Source organism: Lepidochelys kempii, chromosome 4, assembly GCF_965140265.1.
Source record: "Lepidochelys kempii isolate rLepKem1 chromosome 4, rLepKem1.hap2, whole genome shotgun sequence".
NCBI classification, from domain to species: Eukaryota; Metazoa; Chordata; order Testudines; family Cheloniidae; genus Lepidochelys; species Lepidochelys kempii.
Window position 1 is genome coordinate 133,625,128 of NC_133259.1, and position 22,386 is coordinate 133,647,513.

A 22,386-nucleotide genomic window follows, 5' to 3' on the forward strand; every position below is an offset into this window, starting at 1 on the left:
AAACACACGACTTTCACTTGGAAGCAGAACCAACCTGGGGTATCATAGAGTCTGGGACGTGCCTCTTCTGTTTGGTCACTACCATCCAGTTTTCACTTTCCTGTTAACTAGGGTTCCGCATCCTGCTCAGTGGCAGCTGCATTGTTTATCTAATTACCGTAATGGGGGCCACAAGTTCTCTGAGCACCTCATAATCTTTAATGTAGTTGCCACAATACCCCTTTGAGGTAGGGCATTGCTATTGTCCCCATTTTACAGATGGGGAACCAAGGCACAGAGACAGTCTCTTACCCAAGGTCACAAAGGAAGTCTGTGACAGATCAGGGAATTGAATTTTTCCTAAGCACTGGACCATCTTTCCTTCTTGGTGGCCTGCACGAAGTTCTAGGTTGAGATGAAAAGGTGAATAACAGACATCCAGAGGGTTTTTTTTTTTTTTTGGTATGACTGCCCGCATTCAGATGCCTCTTGTCTCTGTTTTGCTGCTGTGATGTTTACTAGTAGTTATCTAAGAGCTCACTCTTGCATGATGCTGGTTACCTTCAGCTCTCATTGATTTCACTGAAAACTGAGGATGCTGAGCCTCTTTCTTGTAGGATCAGGCCCTGAGAGGTTAAGACATGGTCAGAAGTCCCCAGTAGAGGCAGCTCTGCCAGTGGGTCATTACCCCATTCTGGAAATAGGAGAAACCAAATGTACTGTCCCTTCAATTCTGTGCTCCATTGTATGTTAATTAAATCAAATACCTCCTCTAGATCCATGTGGGGCATCAACTCCTCTGCCCCAACCTATTCAGTGCATAATCAGGTCGGGGGGCTGCAAAGCGGCAGCAGGACTCTGGTCAGTAGCCTGGCAGCTGTGCAGAGGATAAAAAGGTACTTTCAAAAATACCCTTAATGAGCACACAGATGTATAAGGCTAGTTATAATGCCCAATTTATAATATTGGCCTTGACCTGCTACCATTCCCCAGAGTCAGTTTGGGATTTCAGCAAGCTGAAATGAAATGTCTGAGAACCTAGCTGTGTTTGCAGACTTTACCTGATTCTAGATTAACTGTGTCCTTTTTGTCATCGCTTTAATTTCCTAATGTCTAAAACTTCCCTTCCTTACATGAAACCACCACCATACACCTCTAGTCAGTGGACAAAGGATTCAAGAGCATGTGAGCAAAGCGTTCCTTGCAAAGCGTATGTGCACCTCAACATTTTGAAAGAGCCCTACATCATATTTGCCTTTTTAAAAAAGGTGGCTCAGCGTAAATTACTTTAAAGGATGTTCTTTCCTCAGCACTTTCACATGCTTTGTCTTAAGTTTTGCTGGTCTGTGAATATTGAGACTTGAAAGGGTTGTATTGATATTTTTAACTACATCTGAACATCAAGCTGTTTTTTCCCTCTTGCAGCATCACCTGTCATAAAGATTCTGCAGTCCGACATCAACTGATGATTATATTTTTAATGTGCAAGGCAGAACAAAATCCAGATTGCTCTACCATGGACTGGCTTTGCAGGACGAGTTATAGTAAAAACCTACTGCTTTTGCCACTGAAAACTGGTGTGGACAAAGCATTAGGAAATGACATACTCTAGGGGACAAGATGATCTAATGCACCTTTCATATCTAACTTTAAGAATCAGACCTTGTGGTGACCCCTGATTTTGCCTGTTCAGAAGCATTGGTGGCTTTCCTAACTTTTCTGTGCATCATTGGCTTGCTCATAAGTTTCCTTTTTAATAACTTTAATGCTGCATTTTATGTATTTTGTATCTGTCTGATTCCAGTTATTAGCTCTTAAGAAAACTTTTCACATGCAAAAAAGAATTCTGCCCACAAAACATTACCCGTAACTTCTTCCCATTTTACAGAGGGAGAAACCTGAAAGGGAGGGTAAGTGACTTGCCCAAGATCTTGCAGTAAGCCAATGGTACTGAATCCAGAAGTCCTGATTAGTCTAGTGATTACAGAACAGGAGAGATCATGTTCTCTCTGTACTGGTAATAACTCTTTGGAATGAGGGGCTCTAGCTACACTATATTTCTCTTCCGTCTCTTATTTAATCACCAGGGAGCTTTAAATAAGATCTGTTCCCTAGGATTTCATCACTTCATGCTGCTTAATCCCCACTTGAAGTTACTATCCCCTGTGCATGACTTTATAATCATAATCGTGGCAACCACAATGTTATAAATAGAGGAGTAAATCCTGTATCCTTTATGCCACCAATATTCCCATTTACTCCCATAAGAATTTGCGGGGATAAGAGTAATGTAGAATTCAGCCCAGAGATGAATCCAAAGCACACCCCAGGAGCCAAACCTCCCCAGACTTTTGGAAAGTTGCAATCTGAATTTGTGGGTGGAGGTGGGGGAGGGATGGAGGGACTTGTCTCCAGTTACAAACAGGATTATGGGCTCAGGTAGTGACTAAGCAGCAAATTCTGATTGACCAATGCTATTTTCATAAGGACATCTCTAGTAATGTGACAGAAGGGGAGAAAACGTTTCTGAATAGTATTAGAAATGGGCCTGGGCTGTGGAGGTCGTGTCCAAACTTCTCTAAGGTCTGGGGATATTTGGGCCCATCTCTTTATAAATGTGCTGCAGCATTCCTTGTTCAGCAGCTTATTTGTCTGAACAATATGTTGACTGACATTTCTCTTGCACATGTTCCCGGGCATGGTCTGGTCTCTCCGAAAAGATACCTTTTTATTCTGTTTTGATTTTCTCCTCTCCCTGATGCGGTAGAATCATAGAATATCAGGGTTGGAAGGGACCTCAGGAGATCATCTAGTCCAACCCCCTGCTCAAAGCAGGACCAATCCCCAACTAAATCATCCCAGCCAGAGCTTTGTTAAGCCTGACCTTAAAAACTTCTAAGGAAGGAGATTCTACCACCTCCCTAGGTAATGCATTCCAGTGTTTCACCACCCTCCTAGTGAAGAAGTTTTTCCTAATATCTAACCTAAACCTCCCCCACTGCAACTTGAGACCATTACTCCTTGTCCTGTCCTCTTCTACCACTGAGAATAGTCTAGAACCATCCTCTCTGGAACCACCTCTCAGGTAGTTGAAAGCAGCTATCAAATCCCCCCTCATTCTTCTCTTCTGCAGACTAAACAATCCTAGTTCCCTCAGCCTCTCCTCATAAGTCATGTGTTCCAGTCCCCTAATCATTTTTGTTGCCCTTCGCTGGACACTCTCCAGTTTATCCACATCCTTCTTGTAGTGTGGGGCCCAAAACTGGACACAGTACTCCAGATGAGGCCTCACCAATGTCGAATAGAGGGGGACGATCACGTCCCTTGATCTGCTGGTAATGTCCCTACTTATACATCCCAAAATGCCATTGTCCTTCTTGGCAACAAGGGCACACTGCTGACTCATATCCAACTTCTCGTCCACTGTCACCCCTAGGTCCTTTTCCGCATAACTGCTGCCTAGCCATTCGGTCCCTAGTCTGTAGCTGTGCATTGGGTTCTTCCGTCCTAAGTGCAGGACCCTGCACTTATCCTTATTGAACCTCATCAGATTTCTTTTGGCCCAATCCTCCAATTTGTCTAGGTCCCTCTGTATCCTATCCGTGCCCTTCAGCGTATCTACCATTCCTCCCAGTTTAGTATCATCCGCAAATTTGCTGAGAGTGCAATCCACACCATCCTCCAGATCATTTATGAAGATATTGAACAAAACCGGCCCCAGGACCGACCTCTGGGGCACTCCACTTGACACCGGCTGCCAACTAGACACGGAGCCATTGATCACTACCCGTTGAGCCCGACAATCTAGCCAACTTTCTACCCACCTTATAGTGCATTCATCCAGCCCATACTTCTTTAACTTGCTGACAAGAATACTGTGGGAGACCGTGTCAAAAGCTTTGCTAAAGTCAAGAAACAATACATCCACTGCTTTCCCTTCATCCACAGAACCAGTAATCTCATCAGAGAAGGCGATTAGATTAGTCAGACATGACCTTCCCTTGGTGAATCCATGCTGACTGTTCCTGATCACTTTCCTCTCATGTAAGTGCTTCAGGATTGATTCCTTGAGCACCTGCTCCATGATTTTTCCATGGACTGAGGTGAGGCTGACTGGCCTGTAGTTCCCAATATCCTCCTTCTTCCCTTTTTTAAAGATTGGCACTACATTAGCCTTTTTCCAGTCATCCGGGACTTCCCCCGTTCGCCACGAGTTTTCAAAGATAATGGCCAATGGCTCTGCAATCACAGCCACCAATTCCTTTAGCACTCTCGGATGCAACTCGTCGGGCCCCGTGGACTTGTGCACGTCCAGCTTTTCTAAATAGTCCCTAACTATTTAGAAAGAGAAAACAAGGATTATGCTGGCAAGGCCTGACTCTTGCACTCTTCTATGAAAAGATGCCAATTCTAGACCTATGCAGGAATTATCTGGAAGCAGCTATTCTGCTTTCTTCTTTTCTAAAAGATACTAAAATTGTGAAAGGCTTGTCCATTTTTTCAACTAACTTTTTTATCAAAAAACTTTTTTCAGCCAATTTAAGTACTTATTTTATTTAGTGTGTGTATGCATCCTTTTTTTCTATTAACCTTATTAATGCAGTATCTGAGCACCTCATATCTGTTTGGATTTAACATCACTACACTCCTATGAGGCAGGGGAGGATTATTATCCCTATTTTATAGATAAGGCACTGTGGTACAGAGAGATTAAGGGTATGTCTACACTTGCAGAGTTTTTGTGCTATAAATTTCACCGGTGATAGGGAAAGCGCTGGTTTGTTTGACCCCTGAAGAATTAAGTGAGTAGAGTGTGTTTACACTAACAGCACTTCCGTCACTGATGAGAGTAGCGCTGTAGGGCAGCTATCCCACAGTGCAGCTCTCTTGAGAAGTCTTGTGGGAAGGGGGAGGCGGGTGAGCGGAAGGCATTCTGGGTCTTTGATCAGTGCCCTGTGCTGCCCTGCTTGATGTCCCAGCAGCCCCATTACTTCCTTGTTTCTTGTGGCATTTTTTTTTTTTAAAACCCCCTACTATCTGGCTGCTTTTCCTGCCATATCTACAAGCAAAAGGAAAGGGAGTTTCAAACTTCATGGGGCTTATGGGGGGCAGACATTTGTTTACCTGGCGTCAGAGCAGCGGAGATGCTGGCCAGAATGGTCACTTTTGGAACTGTGGGATAGCCTTCTGAGGCCAAAAGGTGTTTACACTGGTAGAATGTGTTTTCACTTTTACAACAGTGCAAAAAGAACAGTGGTAAGAGCTGTATGCCTTTCGTGAAGGTGGTTTTCTTTTTGCTATGAAAGTTCTGAGTTTCATCGCAAAAAGTCATTAACAAGTGTAGATGCTCTCGCAGTTCAAGTGCAAAAGGACTTTTTGCACTTTAAATGGTAGGTGTAGACATAGCCGTAGTAACTTGTCTAAGGTTACTCAGTAAGTCTGTAGCAGAGCCCTGGGTTGAACTCAGGTCTCCTGAGTACCAGTTCAGCACCTTAATAATCTTCTTCTCTAGGAAGGATCTTGTCTTTGAAGCTTCATGGTTTAGACCAGAGATTGGTTTAGAAATAGGTTATGGGGATATATAGAGCCTTTCATATCTAGGCTTGTATTAAATCCAAGGGTGAAATCCTGGTCTCATTGACTTAAATGCAGGCAGGGTTTCACTCCATGTCAGTAATGGTTAATCACTAATGTAGATGTGAGAGCTGTTTGGTGGCCTTTTGTAATTAGTCTGGTGGTGGTAGTGCAGTTACTTCAAAAGGATCAGCGCACCCTTTGGCAATTATAATCTCAGGTTGCTAGTCCTTGGGATGGCGGGGGCGGGAAGTGACCTGGCTGAATGAGGGATGGAAACTGAACTCCCTCTCATCCCTGGAAAATGCTGGTATAGTGATATGTTTACCTGTACTGCTGATAACTGGAAGACTTTAATCTCTAATGCTTCCAGCTCGGAAGGGGTAGGGCTTTTGTTGCTCAGGTAGGATCTGTTTACTATCTCAGCATCTAAAAGGTCAGAATTCTTCACAAATCTAAAAACCTGAGGAGAAGAATCCTCAAAGGAAGGAAATTGAGAGAAGTAGGTTGGGTTTTTTCTCTTACCCCACCCAAATGGACTAAAGGCTGATGCCACCCAGAACTCTAGTTCTGACTGTGGAGGAGTTTGTCAGTATCTTCTGAAGACTTTATAAAGAGTTACTGAGCGTTTTTCAAAAGCATTGGGATAATGTTTATTCTCAGATAATACTCTTCCTTTGCTCACATGGCTGATCACAAGCAGCTCCATATACTACTCCCTTTTTATTTTATTTTTTACTTTTGACTGTTCTTCCTTTAGAATGACTGAGGAGACACTTCTTTAAAATTTGCTTGGCTCTGCACTTCACACATAGACTTTACACAGAGATTGAGAATTGCCTTCCAGCACTTTGTGAACTGTAAGTACGATTTGGACATGGAATTTATTTATTTATTTATTTATTTACTTATTTATTTAGCAAAGAAAAGATTTTGATAAGACTTCAGGGTTTTTCCTGATGCTGGGAGGAGTTCGTACCTTTCCCATGGCTTAGGTTAGGATCACTTATAGCGTGGACTAGAGGCTCTGGTAAGGGAGGGTCACTTCAAGAGTTTCCTTGGAATTTTTTTTTTGGTCCCCCTCCCTCCCAGGGCAAGGGTTTTTTTTTGTTTTTTTTTTGGGGGGGAGGGGGGTTGTTTCCCCTCCTCCTTCTCCCTTTTGGCATAGATGTGAGTGCTGCCTTCAGAGTAAGGACGTCTCATCCTGATCCCAGTTGCACCAGTATAATTCCAATGATTTTAATGGAGCTGCTCCTTATTTTGCCCCACTGAGAGCAGAATCAGACCCACATTTTAAAGGGATGCATCCATGTAAAATACTTTTTATTTTTAAAAATGATATGTACTTACTTGCATTACAGATATCTTAAATACATAAAATGGAAGATTTTTACAAATGCATGCATGTGTACATGCCAATCAAAAGTGCATGTACAGTAATCAGAATGACACACTAAATAACAGTACTTGGCAATTTATGAGTTGACTCAGTAAGTTGAATCTCACACAACCAGCTTCTGCAAAAGCTGCTTAAAATAGGTTCAGAGGCATCTGTAAAGATTCTGCAAAACTTCTGAGGCAGTGTGATCTGATGGACGGGGCACTAAACTTGAACTCATGTCTGTGGGGTCCTGTTCCTGGCCCTGCCAGTGACTTCCTATGTGACATTGGGGAAGTCATGTCACACTTCTGTGCCTCAGTTTCTTCTCTCACCTTTTGTCTTCTCTGTATAGATTGTAAACTTTTGGCCGGGGTCTCTTACGCTGTGTCTGCAGAGTGTCGTGCACAGTGGAGCCCTAACCTTTAGATAAGGGGTTCTCCCATCAATTTTTTTGGTGTCCTTAGAGTGCGGCCACCAACCCTTGCTGGTGGCCGCTCTGACAATTTTTCCTAAAATACTTAATTAACTTTAGGAAAAACAAATAAATGTGCGCATACCCATGTCCAAATCCATTGTAATTTATTCATGTAGGATTTTTTTTCCCCAGACTCAATAATAAAAAGAATGCACAGTTGTCTCTATTCTTTACTGGACCTAAACAGAATAGAAAAAAGGTGTTTTGCACATTCTCGTCTCCCCCCCCCCCCTTGGTTGTTTTGGCTGCTATTTTCTTTAGACTTGCTCAACATCTAGACTTGCTAGATAAGTCTGTGAAAAGTGATATTAACAAACATTCAAATATCACTTTTTACAGCAGACTTACTCAACCCTGGCGAGCCCTGGATGTGGAGGTGGGTTCGTAGGCAGAGGGGGTCAGGGGCAAAAGGGCATTGGGGGAGGCAGTGGGGGCCAGGGGTGATGGGGAGTGGTGAGCTCGGGGCCAGAGCCCACCATCTTGTGGCCGGGGAATGAAGCCCGAAGCGCCGTGGCTGGAATCTGCCCCCCCAGGGCTGAAGCCCAACCCACTGCCCCTGGGAAGGTGGGGAACTCGCTGGCCTCCTGCTCCTCCAGCTTTTGTGTCTCCAGAGGGAAGCAGGGCCCAACCACTGCTGGTGGCCCTGTGGGAGGGGCCACTGCTTTAACCCACCCTCAATCATTGCCCAGGAGGCTGTGGCTGCAAGAGAGCCCCTGGTTGCCACATTTGAGAAACACTGCTACCGCTATTGTAATATTAATAAATATTGAAGATCTTGGAGAAGAATGTTACAGTAATGAGATTTTGCGGGTGGTCAGTTTTGTTATGTGATCATCCACTTTACTACAACTCAGGGTAGTGTTATAAAACGTAATTCCATTTTTTGTTTTTAAAAGACATTGCTAGTATGTTCAGGCGTGTGTGTGTGTGTGCGTGCGCGTGTGTGCAAAAGTCAGGCCATACCAGAGTTCAGTGCTGCATGTGCAACATTAACTCTGTCCTCTTGTGTATGTGTGTATCCATTAAGGAGGATGCAACACTTCTTCATGGCTTCACAGATTGTCCTCTGCCAGCACAAATAAACTAGACTGTAATAGGAATGATTCCCCCAGTTAACATACAAATGGCTGTACTGGGTCAGACCAAAGTAACCTATCTTCCGACAGTGGCCAATGCCAGGTGCTTCCGAGGGAATGAACAGGGATCATGTCACCCATTCCCATCTTCTGGCAAACAGCTTAGGGACACCATCCCTGCCCATCCTAGCTAATAGGCATGGATGGACCTATCCTCCATGAATTTATCTAGTTCTTTTTTGAACCCTGTCTTGGCCTTCACAACATCATCCTCTGGCAGAGTTCCACAGGTTGACTGTGCATTGTGTGAAGAATTACTTCCTTTGGTTTGTTTTAAACCTGCTGCCTATTAATTTCATTTGGTGACCCCCTAGTTCTTGTGTCATGAGAAGTCGTAAATGACACTTCCTTATTTACTTTCTCTATGCCCATCATGATTTTATAGACCTCTATCCTGTCCCTGCCTAGTCGTCTCTGTTCCAAACTGAAAAGTCCCAGTCTTATTAATCTCTCCTCATATGGAAGCTGTTCCATACCCCCTAATAATTTTTGTTCCCTTTTCTGAATCTTTTCCAATTCTAATATATCTTTTTTGAGATGGGACAACCACATCTGCACGCAGTATTCAAGGTGTGGGTGTACCATGGGTTTATATAGAGGCAATATGATATTTTCTGTCATCTTATCTATCCCTTTCTTAATGATTTCCAACATGGTTAGATTTTTTGACTGCTGCTTCACATGGAGTGGATGTTTTCAGAGAACTATGGATGTTCACAATGACTCCAAGATCTTTCTTGAGTGGTAACAGCTAATTTAGACCCAGTCATTTCAGATGTATAGTTGGGATTATGAGATTCCAGTGTGCATTACTTTGCATTTATCAACACTGCATTTCATCTGCCATTTTGTTGCCCGGTTACACAGTTTTGTGAGATCCCTTTGTAACTCTTCGCAGTCTGCTTGGGACTTACCTATCTTGAGTAGTTTTGTATCATCTGTAAATTTTGTCACCTCACGGTTTACCCCTTTTTCCAGATCATTTATGAATGTGTTGAATAAGACTGGTCCCAATACAGACCCCTGTGGGACACCACTGTTTTCCTCTCTCCATTCTGAAAAATGACGGTTTATTCTTACCCTTCGGTTCCTATCTTTTAACCAGTTACTGATCCATTAGAGGACCTTACCTCTTATCCCATGACTGCTTACTTAAGACCCTTTGGTGAGGGACCTTGTCCAAGTCTTTCTGAAAATCTAACTACACTGGATCCCCCTTGTCCACATGTTTGCTGACTCCCTCAAAGAATTCTGGTAGATTGGTGAGGCATGATTTTCTTTTACAAAAACCATGTTGACTCTTCCCCAACAAATTATGTTTATCTATGTGTCTGAGATTCTGTTCTTTACTATATTTTCAACCAGTTTGCCCAGTACTGAAGTCAGGCTTACGAGCCTGTAATTGCTGGAATCTCCTCTGGAGCCCTTTTTAAAAATTGGTGTCACCTTAGCTATCCTGCAGTCAACTGGTACAGAAGCTGATTTAAATGACCGGTTACAAACCACAGTTAGTAGTCCTGCAATTTCACATTTGAATTCCTTCAGAACTCTTGGGTGAATACCATCTGGTCCTGATGACTTATTACTGTTTATCAGTTTGTTCAAAAACCACCTCTAATGACACCTCAATCTGGGACAGTTCCTCAGATTAATCACCTAAAAAGAAGGGCTCAGGTTTGGGAATCTCCTTCACATTCTCAGCCATGAAGACTGATGCGAAGAATTTATTTAGTTTCTCTGCAATGGCCGCATCATTCTTGAGTTCTCCTCCTTTAGAACCTTGATTGTCCAGTAGCCTCACTGCTTATTTAGCAGGCTTCTTGCTTAAGGAGTACTTAACATTTTTTTGCTATTACTTTTTGAGTCTTTGGCTAGCTGTTCTCAAATCTTTTTTTGGTCTTCCTAATTCTGTTTTTACACTGGTCCTCTCTGCTCATGTTCCCCATCCCTACTGAGCCCTATTCCTAGACTTCCTACCCAGGCTTCTCCTCCAGTTAGTCTTGTCTTCTCCCCCTGGCTCCTTGTCCCAGTGATCCCCCTGTGTTCTGGCTCTTTGTCAGATCTGTGTTTCCTCCCTGCTCCCACCCTAGTCCTAGTCTACACTAGAAAATTAGGTCAGTTTAATTATGTCAGTTGGGTGTGAAAAATCCACACTCCTGAGTGAGGGCGTTAAGACAGCCTAATTTTCTAGTGTAGCTAGCACTAGGTCAACAGAAGAATTCTTTTGTTGATGTAGCTACCAGCTCTCTGGGAGGCTGATACCTACACTGACAGAGAACCCCTCCCCTCAGTATACGTAGTGTCTACATTGAAGTGCTACAGTAGGGACAGCTGTAGTGGTGCAGCTATGTGTCTGTTTTTAAGCCTAGACAACGCCCTAGTCTCTACCCTTGCTCCCCACCCCCCCGCCAGTCTCCAGTTTCGGTCTCTGCTCCAGGCTTTTTGTCCCAATCCTAGGTCTGACTCTTGTCCCCTTGGCACTTGAATCTGACTGCTTCCTTCTCCATGCTACCTGAGTGGCACCAGGGGGCTCATCAAGAGCACAGGAGAGATGGGCTCCCTTCTGTCTGTTCCAGTGCCCAGCCCCACACTGGAGCACCTAGGACAGGGGTGGGCAAACGACGCGGGACCGTCCTGCCTGGCCCTTGAGCTCCTGGCTGGGGAGGCCTCTCCCCTGCTGTTCCCCCTCCCCCGCAGCCATGCCGCTGTGCAGGCAGTGCTCTGGCCGCCGCTCCTGCCGGGTAGCATGGCTTGCGCCCGCCCACCTCTCAGGCTTTCCAATAAGCCTGTCCTGCCGCTCTGAGTGGTATGGTAAGGGAGCGGGGGTTGGATAAAGGGGCAGGAGGTCCTGAGGGGCAGTCAGGGGACAGGGAGCGGTTGGATGGGGAGCGGTCAGGAGACAGGGAGGTTAGATGGAGGCGGGGGGGGGGTCCCGGGAGGGGGTGGTCAGGGGACAAGGAGCAGGGGGTGGGTTGGATACGGGGTGGTGGGTCCCAGGAGGGAGTGGTCAGGGGACAAGGAGCAGGGGGGTTGGATGGGTCAGGGGTTCAGAGGCGGGTGGGAAGTGGGAGGGGGCGGATAGGGGGCAGGGGCCAGGCTGTATGGGGAGGCACAGCTTTCCCTATCTGACCCTCCATACTGTTTCGCAACCCCGATGTGGCCCTCAGGCCAAAAAGTTTGCCTACCCCTGATCTAGGAGCAGGCATTGTAGGGAAAAATCTGGCTTTGCCTCCCTAGCCCTGGGCTGAAGGGCACATGCTCAGTTGCTCTGTGGTGGTGATGCATGTGCAGTCTGGTTAGTGTTGGGAGCTGAGAGCGTGCCGCCTAAGCATTTTCCTTGAGGACAAAATCTTCTGAGGCTTTTGGATATTAGACTCTAGGAAGTGTCAGCTAATCATGTGTAAGGTGTTTTGTTTGTTTTTGTTTTGTTTTTTCCCCAGAGGCTTATAACTAGGCCAGATTTGGTTGGACTTTCCTAGGAATGGCAGAAAGCAGATTCCTGAAACACAAGCCACTCCTCCCAAATTTCAAGTCCCTTCTCTAAAGCTTGAAGGTGCTACACTTTCTAGAGCTTTCCAAAGAAAAGGTTGTCAAAACCTTTTTACCATTGAAAAGCATATTTTTCCCAGCCTCATTCTTGGAAACAGCTGAGACATTTTGGCTGAGTCATGTCTCCTTCCCCCCCCCCCCCCCCCAAAAAAAAAAAAAAGTCTGAGACATACCCAACATGGAAAAGTTCACTTTGAAAGGTTAGTTTGGCAAAGTATAAGCAACTGCTAACAAGGTCTTCTAATGAGGAAGTGTGGCACAACCTTAATAGGCAGGGTGACCAGCCCTGCCTATAATTAACCATCCATCCCTTATTCCTCTAGTCCAGGGTGTCTGAAACTTCATTGCACCACGACCCCCTTCTGACAACAGAAATTACTACACGACCCTGGGAAGGGGGATTGAAGCAGGGCTGAAGTCCAAGCCCTGCTGCCTGAGGGCAAAGCCAAAGCCTGAGCCCTGCCACCCAGAAGGGGGGCTTTAGCCCTGGCCGGGGGGAGGGGGCTGTAAACTGAGCCCCGTTGCCCATGGCTAAAGCGAAAACCTGAGCCCTGCCGCCTAGGACTGAAGCTGAAGGGGTTTCAACCCTGGGTGGTGGAGCTCAGACTTTGGCTTCAGCCCCGGGCTCCAGCATGTCTAACTCCAGCCCTGGCCACCCCATTAAAATGGGGTCACGACCCACAGTTTGAGAACCGCTGCTCTAGTCTGAGATTATTCTGGGGGGAGCAATGATGCAGTGTGTGATAGGAAAGCATATCTGGCTTGGTGTGTCTGGTCTGAACTCATTCCTAGCTTGCTAGCATGCAGATAGGTCTGCACTGAAAAGTGTTGGGTATGGTCTTGATTGAAGACAAAACAGATGGGGTATGTAGAACACACCAGCTTGTGCTCAGTTTGTGCTTCGTTGTCTAGGCACTAGAAAAAGTCAACAACTGTGTTTTTCCTTTTCTTCCCTTCCCCTTTTCAAATCAATTCTTCCAGTTTTCTGCCCTTACAGACGCTTGCAGGGAGAGAAGGAATGTCTCTCTGTTGGAGACCTGTTGCTGTCCTAGCAGCATGCTTTCATCCCACTGTGGGAGCTGTGCTTGTCAGGGTACTTTTATACAGGGCTTCTAAAAAGCAAACTCCCCAAGTTGTGGTCCCCTACAGCAGGAAAGGATTGTCTAGTTGTGATTAAAGTACAGGGTTAGGAGTCAGGAGTCCTGGGTTCTGTACCTGGCCCAGATACAGGGTTTTCCTTCAGACCTAGCGCAAATATCAGGTTATCTCAGATGAAAAAAATATTCTTATCCAACTTGTGGGGGTGCAGCCTAACTTAAATATTGGAAGTGTGCTGAGATCCTATTTTGTGTGGTAAGGCAGCAGAACCCCTACAACCAGTCCTTGCCTAAGTGATTGTATAACCTTCTGTATCTCTGGGAGGCACATTTATGGTGTCCTGAGATAAACAGATCTAAGCAATCCTGTTTCATGTTGAATGGATCCTGACATGCTTCATGCACTGTTGTCCGAACTGTAGGGATCAGTAAACCCACTACTGAAATTTTACCACCTCTGGGGTGGAAAACGTCACTGCTTAACAACTGCACAGCAAGATGCATAAGTTGGGAACGGCATGTGAAGAATACTAGGGCAAATAAGAGATGGTGTGGGCTGGAACAGCTCTATTTGAACCTGGTCTGAATTGGCTCTCTGTAGACAACGGAAATGACTGGGGGGCATTTTAATGAAGACAGAATGTGGTTAGCTAAGCTGAGATGTGGTCAGGGCAGCAGCTGACAAAAAGCAACATGGATCTTTAATCCGTTTTAGGCATGTAATCTTGACATTGCTCCTTACACTGGGATTGGATAATAAGTATGTTCCAAGCACTTCCTTTGCATGTAGGCACCAGCATCCTTTTTCTCCTTGAAGTGTTCTGTTTCCTTTGCTTAACATACCTTTGTGCACACTCAACACCTACCATGTTAATGGGATGTTAGCACCTCACCAGGATCAGCAAATTAATTGGATCCCTTGGTGCACCAATGTTTCTGGCTGGTTTCTCATCTGCATCCTCTACCTAGAGCCATGAGGACCTCAGGTACCTGCATTGCCAGTGAACAAATGTATCCTGAATTTAAAGGAGCACTGTTTAATCTTCAGGGGCTTCAGAATGAGCTATTTTAGATCTAGGATGAATTATTTACCTCAGAAGTGGGCTGTGAAGGCAGCATGTGACTCCCCCCACCAGATACACGAAGTGTGGTTTGATGCTCTATACTGACCCCCCCCCCCCCGGTAAATTAAGGAGTGGCATTGATGGGCTCTGAAAGGAATTTCATCCATAGCGTTGGGCCTTGAGCAGAGTGTGCATGGAGCCAGTGAAGCAGTGAGACGGACATGAGGGCTCTCCAAAGAGAGTGTACACGGTATGCCCCTAAAAAGCACATGCATGTATCAGGACAGTCAGACTACCTCTCCAATACTGAGGGACAGTCTGTGAAGACTTCAGCTTGGGTGGAAAAGGATCATTGCGTATTCATGGCTGGAACCTATATTTCCTCTGTTGTCTGGATCATGATACAGCATTGCCTGCTGACACCTTGGTCTTATAAATGCAGTTGCCCGTATCCTTGCTACTGTCTGCCCTGTTATGTGCCACTTAGGTGTGGCCCTCAACAAGTTTCCAGTTTGACCTTCTGAGTAAAGTCTGGGTTAGGGTGACCAGATGTCCTGATTTTATAGGGACAGCCCTGATTTTTGAGCCTTTTTCTTATATAGGCTCCAATTTCTCTCTCCTCTCCCCCACCCCATCCTGATTTTTCACACTTGCTATCTGGTCACCCTAGTTTGGGTGCAGTTTCATCTACACGTACTGTATCACTTGTTTAGCTTCATTTCAACAATATAGACTCACTTGCTCACTTAGAGTTGGAGGTTCCCTTTTCAATCTGGGAATGACCTGTTCAGCCTGGATGAATCCAGGAGCACTTCAGTGTGTGTAGAAAAATGTTCAGCTGTGTTGAGATCCACTGATAACTTTTTAAAAAAAAATCAAATCACTGTTAAAAGAGATAAAAATGGATTCTAAATTCCGAACAATTAATTATTCATGATAAAACAATGTGCCCTTTAGTTTATTTTTTTATATAATATATATAAATAAAAACGCATCTTCATTTGAGCTTGGCTCCTCTTAGCCAAAGCTGGAGGGAAATGAAAAGGATAAGATGAAAATGCTCCTATCATGCAGGCAATTGTCAGGTCTGCTTTTGAAACAGAATTGTTTGGTGCTTTTCCTGTTTGACTCCTACTGTCAGGAATAATGGCCATTAGTTGTGCATGGGGAGGAAGGATTTTTCTCTTTTTATGACTAGGGCACAGGACTGACAACTGAGTGACCATGGATCTATTTCTGGCCCTGCTACTTACTGTCTCAGTGTGACATTGAATAAGTTACTTCGCTTCCTTTCTCCCTGCATTTTCCCTTCTGTAAAATGGGGGTGATACCTACCTCCTGGACTCAAATGTAAGGAAAGTTTATTCAGATCAAAATGGTATAGCCACTTCATTTGAGAATCCAGAGACCAGACTAATCTTGGCATCCTGCTTAAACTATAAACCTCTGGACACCTACAGCTTTCCAGAGCAGATGAGAGACTCCATCTGGTAGGATGATAAAATTCACAGGACCCATCATCTTGGAGGAATTCAGCATCCACATGAGTGACTTACAGAAGGACTCTTTCTGTCTCTCCCCCCCCCCCCCCCCCCCCTTAAAACTCCACTGAAGCTGTTGCTCTCAACCCACAAAGTTTTTAACCAGGCCACAGATGCTATGGAACTAACAGGAAACACTAACTCTTGCTCAAATCTTTTTCTAGTGTGTTTTTTGTTTTTTTTTTTTTAAAAAAAAGGTAAAATGACTTTGTGGGCAGGCTTATGGTCCTGCATTTTCTGTTTTTTATAGTTATAGAGCACTGCCATCTTCATGGGGCTGAATCTATAACCTGCCATTAAGCTCTTTAGGTTCTGGAAGGCAAAGTCCTCTTGAATAAAAAAAAACCAAAAACCCTCGTTTTTCAAGGAATCGTAATGTGGGTGGAAGTGAAAGGGGCCACATACAGACACCTGGAACCTGAAGTTCTCTAATCCCAAAACAGGTGAAAACCAGTCTGGGCGGTCTCAGTCCATACTTCCCCTGCCAAGCAAATGTGCCAGGGGGCATGGGCAACGTTCCCTCTAATTTCTTCCATCCATGTGCGGAATTAATTTTATGTGCACCGAGGCATGTGCGGATGTGCGCCACCAGTAGAAACAAAAAACCTAGATATAATATATGTATTTTTTTAAAGTTACCATAGGGATAATTACTCTAGCCAGGACAGGTTAAGCATTTTAGAACTCCCTACTCAAAGAATTTACCTTTAAATATAAGAGAAATAATTATGAAATGCATAGATCAGTCAAAACAGTAAAATAACATACTTTGAAAAAATAAAATTACAGAGAATATGTGTGTTGTAGGAAATACCAAGAAGTAACAACAACAGCAACAAAAATACAAGTATGTGCTGGGAGGTGAGGGAGGGAGTGTCCGTCTGTGTCTGAGAGACGCCATGCGCTGTCTCTTTAAGGCACCCACTGAAAGTTCTCCTGCTCTGTCCTGACTCTGAGCCCTGTCTCCACTACCCCCGCTCTGCTGAGATGGGGTACATGGCTTGAAGGAGGGGGGAGAAATACAAGTTGGCTGCTGGGGAAGTCTGACAGTGCACTGTCTCTTTAAGAAAGGCACTCATGCCCGGAGGCTGGAGTCTTCAGACTGCGGCAGCTCTGAGTCCTGAACCAGGCTGTCCCCTCTGCCCTGCTCTGTGGAGACGGGGTACAGGGGTGGGGAAAGGGGATCCTGGGAGGGTCCCGGGAGCAGCTGCAGGAGCAATGTGGCTTCAAAGCAGCAGGGGGAGGGGTACCTGGACACAGACTCCCAGATGTGTGCGCTCTGCTAATCAGCTGTGTGGCACTTAAATCTCTCCTGGGCAGCCGCGCAACTGCGCAGCTTACAGGGAACACAGGACATGGGACTTCAGTTTCCATGGGCCATTTGATCCTTCACTTTTCTACTGAGACTGCCATTGAGCAAGCCAATTAGTGCTGACAGCAAATGACTTTATTTACTTCTGGGTGGGGGAGAACTCTCTAGAGACTGGACTGCAGCTATCTTTTTGGATGAGGGGGGCAGCGTGTATGGGTGGTGGAGGTAGAGTGTGAGTGTGAGCGCGCGGAGCGGGAGGAACAGCTCTTTAGTGCCCTGACTCTAGTTACTACTGGTCTGTGTTAAAACTTCAGGTGGTGACGAACCTCACAGCTTATTAAACCCCTAAGCTACCCAGTTGTCTGGATTATATCATATTTGTTTTAATAAAGCCAAATGATAAATGTGCATCATCCTTTTGCAGCCACAGCACAAATGAGTGCTAGGGGCATAGCCTGTGAGGAGAAAGAGTGGCCAGAATGCTTTGCAGTCTGGTTATTTCAAGCTGCAGAGAAGCCTGTGCAAGGCGGTGTGGAATCTGGGAGGTGCAAAGGTGGCATAAAATCAATTTGGCTTCCATTGCCTGCCCTAGGTTGTGGCTTCTGAGCGGCACAGGGCTAATTTGGCCCCTAGGCCATGTCTACGCTATCACTTATGCCAGCAAAATTTGTTGCTCAGGGGTGTGAAAAAACACCCTCCTCCAGTGACGCAAGTTTTGCCAGCATAGGTGGTGGTGTGAATAGGTACTGCTGCTCTTTGTGGATGGTTTAATTATGAGGGCTCTCCTGTTGGCGTAGAGCGGCTACACGAGAGAACTTAGTGGTGTAGCTGCATCGGTACTGCTGTGTTGCTGTAAAGTCTCTAAGACTATGTCTACACTAGTCTTAACTATAGTGTGTGCTACTTATTGTTTGTGTGTGTGTGTTGGGGGGGAGGGGAGGAGGAGGGAAAACAGGGCGGGGACTAAATATTGGATCACAAAGCACTTCACAAACTCTTTGAATGCTGTATATTATATAAATGCCAGATCAGCATCCTAGCTTCTTGCACTTGAATTTCTCATGCTGGTTGTTTGAATTTGTGTCCTTGTGCTTGTTTTTCCTTTGCCTAGCTGCTCCTTGCGCCTTCCCAGATGTCTCTTCTGACCAAACTTCTTTGTCTTTCATTGTTCTACTTGCTTTCAGTCTTCCTTTTTGCATAAAGTGTACTCTTTTAAAGCTTGGTTTCCTAGGGTCCACTGAAAATTGATGGAGTGGAGCATTCAAAGTTTTAGTTGCAGGAAATAAAATACTAATTTCAGCTGTATCCTTCCTATATCCCGGCTGATTTTAAATACAGACGGGGATTACAAACAAAGATAGTTTTAAGCTATTTTTTTCGTGAATGCAGGAACAGATTTTAAACAAAAACCTTTTAGAGTGACATTTTTAGTGCATTCTTTATCTGTGTTTAGGGAAGTATCTGAGCCCTTTACATTACTAGCTGTAATCTGTCTCCCACAGAAGTTTCAGTCTCTCTCCCTCTCGACCACCACCAAAACCCAAACAAAACAAAGATTAATGCATAGACAGGAAGTGTATTGGGTGTAATTGCTAGTAGATCTCTGCATTTTATTTTGGTTTCACCCCTAAACCGACGTTTGTGGTTTGCTTGAGTAGATTTATTATGAACTCCTGCTGTGCACTAATTTGACGTTTTTGGCAGCTCTGTAAATTTTAAAACATCCTTTAACAGTCTGCTAGCCATGTGAAATAAAACATTGAGATGGGAACAAAAGCAACTTGTTTGTGTGTGTGTTACTCCGCCAATAATACCAAATACGTTTGTCCTCGCCCTGATAAGACCTCTGCGTAAAGATTCCTTTCTCTTGGCTTCTAGTTGGATAATGCCACCCTGATATCTCCCCTTGCTGCTAAAATACTTCTGTTCCTCAACTTTCAAGAGCAGAAGGGGTTCTGTGTTAGGAATGGAAAAATCTGTGAGTTAGAGAATCTGCAGATTACTGGGTTCACAATAGTAGTTCTGTTAGACCAAAGTTCCACCCTTTGTTTGAAAGTGCCCTATCCAGTGGTTAAACCCGGGGGGGCTGTTGTGTTGATTTGTGTTGTAACTGAGATTGGGGCTTGTCAAGGTTCCTTCCCCACTCTGAACTCTAGGGTACAGATGTGGGGACCTGCATGAAAACCTCCTAAGCTTACTTTTACTAGCTTAGGTTAAAACTTCCCCAAGGTACAAACTATTTTACCCTTTGCCCTTGGATTTCCACTGCCACCACCAAACTTTATCTGGGTTCCTGAGAAAACGTAGTTTGGACACGTCTTTCCCCCCAAAATCCTCCCAACCCTTGCACCCCACTTCCTGGGGAAGGTTTAGTAAAAATCCTCACCAACTTGCATAGGTGACCACAGACCCAAACCCTTGGATCTTAGAACAATGAAAAAGCGTTCAGTTTTCTTACAAGAAGACTTTTAATAGAAGTAAAAAAGGAATCATCTCTGTAAAATCAGGATGGTAGATACCTTAAAGGGTAATTAGATTCAAACATAGAGAATCCCTCTAGGCAAAACCTTAAGTTACAAAAAGACGCACAGACAGGAATATTCATTCTATTCAGCACAGCTCTTTTCTCAGCCACTTAAAGAAATCATAATCTAACACATAACTAGCTAGATTACTTGCTAAGTTCTAAGACTCCATTCCTGTTCTGTCTCCGGCAAAAGCATCACACAGACAGACACAGACCCTTTGTTTTTCTCCCTCCTCCCAGCTTTTGAAAGTATCCTGTCTCCTCATTGGTCATTTTGGCCAGGTGTCAGCGAGGTTAACTTTAGCTTCTTAACCCTTTACAGGTGAGAGGATTTTTCCTCTGGCCAGGAGGGATTTTAAAGGGGTTTACCCTTCCCTTTATATTTATGACAGGGCTCCACTCTGCTATGCCCTGTACGTGCATCCAGTAAGACCGGCATCATCCGAAGATCTTACAGTCTAAATAGACAAAACAGACTAGGTAGGAGGGGAAACAGAGGTGAAGTGACTTGCCCAAGGTCACACAGCAGGTCAGGGACGGAACTGGGAATAGAACAGAGGTCTCTTGAGTCCCAATCTAATGTTCTATATGCTGGACCTATCTGAAGCACTTCAGAGGATGGCAATGCCTTAGTATGACATAGGGAGAGAGAGTTTTAGCTGAGCAGGACCCAGACCACTTATGGGTTCATATATCAAACCCAAACCTTAAACGGTGCCCAAAAACCAGCCAGAAATTTCAGTGCAGATTATGGAGTCCAGATGTGGAACACTGTAAAGCTAGAGGCCCATGTGCAAGAATAGTGCAGGATCTGCAGAAGTTTCAGACCCAGGACAAAAAAGGACAGGAACACTCGATTGAGGTGCCTCCTTGTGGAGGCAGTGCGCCATCCTTCTTCGGAGCCAATTTAGGTGGAATTGGCACTGTGTACTTCTGTGTCAGTAAGAAGTGCCCTGGCATCTCTGAGGGAGGTGCAATGCTGTTCTGCATCCCTGGCACCGAGAAAGGACTCTGCACTGTTGGCATGGGATTCCTGGCACTGACGTGAGTTCCCAATACAGAAGAAGTCCATTCCGGCATGGGAATCTCAACGCTGCTCACCATTGCTGGTGCCAAAGAAAAAACAGAAAATGCCAGATCTGGGGTGTTCTCCAAACCCCAAGGTCTGCAGGCCATGGGGACATTGGTAGAGTGCGATCCATGCTGGGCCACTCAGAGCTGTCAGCAGGGCATGCAGCACTGTTGACTCTGGCCGCAGGAAGAGCGCCGTTTAGTCCAGTACCTTTGGACTCCACGCCTAGGGAGAGCCACCGTGGTGCAACAGCCCTGGCTCTAACGTCAATGCCAGAGGCTTTGAAGCAGCAAGAGACTTCCTTTCCCGTCTGGTGCCACCGTCCCTGGCCATTTGGGAGATGTCAGCGATGCCATCAGAACCGAGGGCCACCGTGGCACCAAGGTTGGTACCAGCAAAGGGCAAGCTGGCCATGATACTATTCATGGTACTCCTGTCCAGCGCTGGTTGGCACTGCCCCACCTTGGTCGCAGAGAAGCAACTCCTCGGACTCTGATTCGGAAGCAGAGTCCTATGCCTCGTGCAGGAGCAGATGTTGCTTCCGTTGCTCCAATTGGCAGCACCCTGTGGCAGATATGAGTCCGGGCATGCTACCAGTGACATGGCCATCGGCACAATGGCAAATGCCCCTGCGGTGGTCAGTTTGGAACCCCTGGGATTCCAACCTATCCAGGGGTCCCAGTCTAGGAGATCCTTCTCTGCGATATCAGAGGTACGTGCTCCCCCGCCATACCCCTCAGAGCGGGGATCACTCCCCGGTGCTGAGCCCAGTACTGAGCCTCAGGACTCCCCCTCATGGGACCCATGTGGAGCAGAGGGAGAAGCACAGGGCCCTGTGCCTGTACAGACCTCCTCTTTCTCCCCTGATGAGGCTGTGGCGGGGACAGCTATGGCACCCACCGAGGATGATTATAGGGTGTACCAGGACCTCCTGTGGAGGGTAGCCCAGAACCTGGGCATGCAAGCAGAGAACACCTCTGAATCCTCCCATACCCTAATGGATATTTTAGTGGCCTCAGTACCGTTGTAGGTGGCCGTGCTGTTGAACAGTGCCATCCTAGAGCTTATAAAAGTGCTCTAGCAGATCCCTGCAACCTACTGCTAAGAGGTTGGAGAGGAAATACTTACTTTCTTTCACAAGGGGTATTTTCATCCTCCTACCGACACAAACACTGGGCTCACTGGTTGTTTTGGCAGTGAATGAAAGGGAGAGACGGGCAGCAAGAGCCGTTTCCTAAGGCCAGAGATGCCAAAAGACTTGATCTTTTTGTCAGACAGGTCTATTCTACAAGTGGCCTCCAGTTAAAGATTGCCAACCACCAGGCTCTCCTGCGCAGTATGATTTTAACTCTTGGACTGCAGTGGCAAAGTTCAAAGGAGCTCTGCTGTTGGAATCTAGGGGTGAGTTTTTGGCCATGGTGGAGGAAGGCAAAGCAGTGGCCAAGATGTCTCTCCAGGCAGCTCTGGACACGGCAGACTCTGCAGCTCTCTCCGTGGCTTCTGCGATGATCATGAGACTGAACTCATGGCTTCAATCTTTGGGGCTGCTCTGTGAAGTCCAGCAGACAATCAAGGACCTGCTGTCTGAAGGCAGATTGCTCTTTTAGGAGCAAAGTGATTCAAAGCTCCATAGCTTGAAAGACTAAAGGGTTACTCTGAAATCCCTGGGTCTGTGTACA

At 45.6% G+C, this 22,386-nt stretch overlaps 1 protein-coding gene across 6 annotated transcripts in view; it reads left to right on the plus strand.

Annotated features, from left to right (window-relative positions):
- The window catches only part of PTPRA (protein tyrosine phosphatase receptor type A), a 261,400-nt gene that overhangs the window by 32,062 nt on the left and 206,952 nt on the right, over positions 1-22,386 (plus strand). For 5 of the 6 annotated variants that reach the window (XM_073342939.1, XM_073342931.1, XM_073342934.1 and 2 more), the window contains exon 2: positions 6,314-6,413. The exons of the other annotated variant lie outside the window; for it this stretch is intronic. The gene's annotated coding sequence lies outside the window, so the exon portion shown is untranslated. The remainder of the gene's footprint in view (positions 1-6,313; positions 6,414-22,386) is intronic. 6 annotated transcript variants of the gene reach the window in all.